This window comes from Vitis riparia, chromosome 10 (assembly GCF_004353265.1).
Source record: "Vitis riparia cultivar Riparia Gloire de Montpellier isolate 1030 chromosome 10, EGFV_Vit.rip_1.0, whole genome shotgun sequence".
Classification (NCBI taxonomy): domain Eukaryota; kingdom Viridiplantae; phylum Streptophyta; class Magnoliopsida; order Vitales; family Vitaceae; genus Vitis; species Vitis riparia.
Window position 1 is genome coordinate 14,936,075 of NC_048440.1, and position 6,000 is coordinate 14,942,074.

Here is a 6,000-nt window from a genome sequence, read left to right on the forward strand (position 1 = left end):
TTGGAGGACAGGCAGGGCAGGTGATGACTATGACAGGCATCCAATCTCGTCCCCATTATTTAAATCGTAAAAGACAATTAGATGAGCGTGCCCACTGCCATTGCCCGATTATTTATTTATTTATTTTAATTTTTGAAAGAATATTAAAAATAAATATATTTTATAAATAAATATTACAATTATTTTTATGAAAAATAATTTTTTTAGATCCAGGAATGTGAAAAATTAAATTAAAACATATTTTTATAATTATTTATGTGAAAACAACTGTGGACCCGCATTTTTTACATGCGTTCCATTCGAATGACGAGACTCGTTTTCATTTATTTGTAAAAAATTAATTTTTAGAAAAAGATATGGAGTCGTCACTTATTTTATTTTTTTTAAAGAGAAAATAAAATAAGAAAGAAAACTATGACTTTTTATTTGGAATAGACATATTTGTAAAAACAGAATCTAGCTTCGAGGGTCAAGTTACCTATTGGAAGGTATGATGCTGAGCCGTAACACCCCTCTAAGGTCATATACGTATGATTTTTACCAAACAAATTAAGGGAATTGTAACAATTAATTAATTAATTTATTATAAATACCTAGAAAAATAATCATGCAAATGAGTATGTACAAAGTCATGGTGAAAATCAATATATATAAAAATAATGATGAAATCTAATTATAAAAATACACAAAATAAATAATAAGAGAATTATGCAAAATGATTCATTGAACTAAATAAAAAAAGATATTAATTTTTTTTTTCATGAAATCTTAAAGGATTTTATTAAAAATGATTTTGAATTAATGATTTCAATTTATTTATTTACAAAAAAGAGTCAATTTATTTTCTCAATTTAATTTATATTCAATTTTCAAAAAAGTTATTTACACTTATTGTATTAAAAGAATTTATTACAAAATTTCAATTTGGGTACAAAAATTATTTTTATTTTCTTTTACTAGAAAAAAAAAAAGAATTTTTACAATTTTATTTACAAAAGTATTTCAATTTGTTTTCATTTAAGAAAAAGTGATTTATACAAATTATTTAAAAAAATATAACTTTATTTGCAAAATAATTTTTAATTAAAAATTAATTTTTGGGACAACTTTATTTACAAAACAATTTTTGGACAATTTTTATTAAACAAAGAAATTTTTGGACAATTATTATTAATTTTTTTTTTCAAAATTTATTAAAAATAATTTTTTTTTGGATTTTTTTTTAAATTTTATTAATAAAAAACTTTCTTTTATTAAGAAGAATATTTTAAAATTATTATTTTATTAAAACATGTTTATTGAATTATTCTTCTTATTTAAATAAAATTTATGATTTGTTCAATATTCAATTCTGTATGCACTTAATATATATAAATAAATATTTACAGAAATCAATAAAATTAAAACCAAATAGAAGTAGGTAATAAAACTTATATCCAAATAAGCTTACAACAAGCTCAATATCTTCCTATAACTTTTTTATTCTCATTTTCTTCCATGAAATTCCGTACTCCATGTGTCATAAATCCGTACTCATCCAATATAATTGCAAAATAGGCTCATGTAAAAACAAAAATAGTCCAAATATAAATATACAAAAATATACAAAGTTCCAAAACAAATATTCAGACTCAAATTCAAACTTCAAATCAATCAAAATGGGCCCAAATTATCAAATATAACCTAACAAAAATATCTCACATGTCACAGGTCTTAATATAAAATTTTCAAATTAATAGCCAAAATACAAGCTCAATTAATCAAACCTAAAACATGATAAATCAAAATAAATTTTATTAGGCTAAATTTAATATTTCATAATCCAAGCCTAATTCAATATGCAAACCTAAATTTACAACCAAATCAACCCAATTTAATGTGCAAACCCACATTCAAAATATACCACAATTATATCATATCTAAATTAAATAAATTAAATGAATACAACCATATAAATTATCAACTAATCTAACCCAAATTAACAAATTCCAAATTAATTCACCGACAATAATTTAACCAAAATTTCATATTAATTCTCCAATAACAAATTAACCCAAATTCCATATTAATTAACAAAACTCAAATGTCATATTAATTTAATAATTCAAATCTTACAAACAACAATTACTATTAAAATCAAATCAAGAAAAATAAATAATAATAATAATAATAATAATAATTCAAATCTTATAAGCAACTATTATTATTAAAATCAAATCAAGAAAAATAAATAATAATAATGGGAAATGGGTGTGATGGGAAAGTGAGGGAATGAGATAATGAGAGAAAAAAAGGAAAGGGTTGCCGACTAACAGTGGCTTGACAATTGGTCGGTGATCCTATCGACGACAATGAGAGTTGATGGGTTTTTTGAATAATAATAATAATAATAATAATAATAATAATAATAAAATAATGTGAAAAAAAAGGAGAATGAGAGGAAGAAGATGAGATAAAAGGGAATAAGGAAAGGAAGTCAGGTTCGGATCTCTCTGGAAGTCGGGTACGGTGGAAGAAGAGAAAGGAAAAAAACGGAAGGAAAAAAGATTGGAAGAAAAATGGGTGGAAGAAGAAGAAAAAAAAAAAAAAATTAAAAATGGGGAAGAAGTGATAAGGGGAGGGGGACGTGTGGTCATCGGGAGTAGGTGTTGGGGCGGAGAAAAAGAATGGAAGAAAAAAATGGGGACATGGTCACCAGTCGTGTGTTGGCAGGTAGAAGAGAAAGGAAGGCAGAAAAAAAATCTGCTCAGCCATCTTGAATGGAAAGCAAAAAAATGAAAAAGAAAAAGGAAAGTGAGAGGAGAGAGAATTTGGAAGAGAGGAGAGAGGGGTTAGACGTCGAGAATGGGGGGTAGGTGGAAAAGAAAGAAAAAAGAAAATGAAGAAAAGAAAGAAAAAAATATAATAATAATAAAAATAAAATAAAATAATTTATAAAATAATAAAAACTAATAATTAAATGAGGAGTGAGTTAAAAATATCATATATAATAGGGATTTAAAATTTAAGGGTAAAATTGAGTTCAAAATTAATATAAAAATAAAATTAAGATAAATTTTGGAGTTTACAACCATCCACAAACCAATAATTTTTTTTGTAAAATTTGCCTCAAAACAAAAAGATTTTCATACATAGGATGAAAGTTTAGTGAACAAAATTTTAAAGTTTCCAAAAATCGACTTTTTAAAAATTAGAAAGAACTAAAACAAATCAGGAAACAAGAAAAAAAATCTCTTCAAACCTTCAAGTGTTTGGAGGAAGTGATTAAGTGCTTCTAGCAATTGAACAACTCTTAATAGTACATGAGCACAACTCTTGAGTTCTCTAGAGAAGCGCTTGAACGCCCTACAGCTTGAGCACCCTTATCACTCAGGCTCCATTTGTTTAAGCACTTAAAAGTTTGATCGGTTTTTAATTTTAAATAATTAAAAGCATTTCTACTTAATTAGAAATCCTAAATTCCACTTTATGCAACATTTTAATCAAATTAGTCTTTTTTTGAAAACCTTTCTATATTTATGTATACAATTTTGATCCATTGATCATACAACCTTTGAGACTTCAAAGGAAAGTAAGATACAATAAACAAAATAAGTTCCAATGAGGCAAAATTTTAAACTTACACTACTCAATATAATGTACTAACAAAATACTCACAAGAACTTGACTCAGTTTATATGATTTTTTTTAACTCATTAAAAATTTATTTATCTTTATCACAAACTTATCATATCAAGAAATGAAATAACTTTTGTCATGACCTAAACTTTCATTTATGCATTATTTTTCCCTCACAATATATATATAAAGTGTAAGAATTGCTTTTTATATAAAGTTAAAGTATAAGAATTTTTAAAGATTTATAATAAAAAGGTAATAGTTTTAAAAATTGTTCCAAAAAATTGAGGTTATTATTTCAATATTTAAAAACTTTGAAAGTGATTTTTAAATATATAAGGTAAATTTTTTCTTTTTACACAAGATGTTCTACTTTTTATAAATAATTTATTACAAATTTTTATTTTACAAAAATAAAAAATAAAGATTACATTTAAATAGATAGTAAATGATTTTGAACCAAAAATAATAAATAAATAAATAAATATCAACTACTTCTATTAGATTTCATCCAATTATATGTTGTAGATATAAAATTCACTAAGATGACAAACATTTTTTTGTCTTTGTAGTTAAGGTCAAATTAAATACAAAATTCCAAAGAGAATTATAAATATTAAAAAAAAAACTAATAATGGAGAAATTATGACTTTTCTAGGATTTTTGTATTAAATATAATAAATATGTTTTTAAATATTAAAATTAAAAAAACATCACAATTTTATCTTAATATTTAAATGGGGTATTTACGTTCAAAGCAGGACTTATGTTTTTCACGTGCGTTCCTACTCGATGACACGACTCACTTTTCATTTATTTGGTGAAATTTTGATTTTTTGAAAAAGACTTAGAGTCGCTACTTATTTTTGTTTTTTTTTTTTGAAGAAAAAATAAAATAAGAAAGAAAACTCTGTGTGACTCTTTATTTGAAAAAAAAACATGTTACCTATTGGGAAGATACGGTGATAAGCTGTAGCACCTCTCTAAGCCCGTGTACGTATGGTCTCTACTAAACAAATTAAGGAAATTGAGACAATTAATTAATTAATTATGAATACCAAAATTAAAGAAACGAAACAATATACACAAAGATGATGACAAAATAAAATTACAAAAATGTACAAAATAAATGATAACAAAATTATGCAAATTGATTTATTGAGCTTAAAAAAAATATTTGAAAAAAATTAGTTTTCCGAAAATTTCAAATGATTTTATTAAAAACAATTTTGAATGAGTGATTTCAATTTATTTATTTACAAAATATTTTCTTTAAGTGATTTGATTCAATTTCATTTGTATTTAATTTTAAAAAAAAGTTATTTACACATATTATATCAAAAGAATTTATTAAAAAATTTTAATTTGATAACAAAAATTATTTTTACTTGCTTTTACAAAAAAATGAATGAATTTTTGCAATTTTATTTACAAGAGTATTTCAATTTGTTTTCATTTAAGAAAAGTGACTTAAAAAAATTATTAAAAAAATATATAACTTTATTTGAAAAATAATTTTTAATTAAAAATTAATTTTTGGGACAATTTTTTTATAAAACAATTTTTGAACTATTTTTATTAAACAAAGAAAATTTTGAACAATTATTATTAAAAACAAATTTTCAAATTCTATTAAAAACAATTTTTAAAAAAAAAGCATTTTTCTGAATTTTTATTAATAAAAAACTTTCTTTTATTAAGAAGAATGTTTTAAAATTATTATTTTATTAAGACATATTTACTGAATTATTCCTCTTATTTAAACAAAATTTCTGATTTATTTGATATCCAATTTTGTACACAACAAGTAAATATTTACATACAATGTATGGAAGCATTGTTTTCTTTTGATATTTTCATCATACACAAATTGAATTGGTGTAATAAAAATGAAAAATCCAAGAAAGTTAAAAAAAAAACGTGCAATTGAATTGGTGTAATAAAAACAAAAGAGGTAGGAAAATTAGAAAAAAAAGAAAAAAAAGCATGCAATGGCAGCTTTTTTGGAAATATATGACGCTATTGAGGAAGAGATTATGACATGCACGCAAGTGTTGAAAATTGGACAATATTCCTTTCTTAAAAATAATCAAAGAAATGTAGTAGATGGCGTGCATGTAATCATTGGTTTAATGAAACTCGTGTGTTACTTTGGTTGATAATGTGAAAAACGTGACTAGCTTATTAAAAGAGGGTTTGGTTACGGAAGTTCTCATTTATTTTATTTTTGATTTATGCATTGTACTTTTATCTTCTTGTTTTGTATTTTGATTTTAATACTTTGTACTTTGATTTTATTTTCTTATGCCTATTAACATTTCTAATCATAAGATTTATGCATGTAATCATAAGATTTTCTATATTCTTACTAAATAAAATATT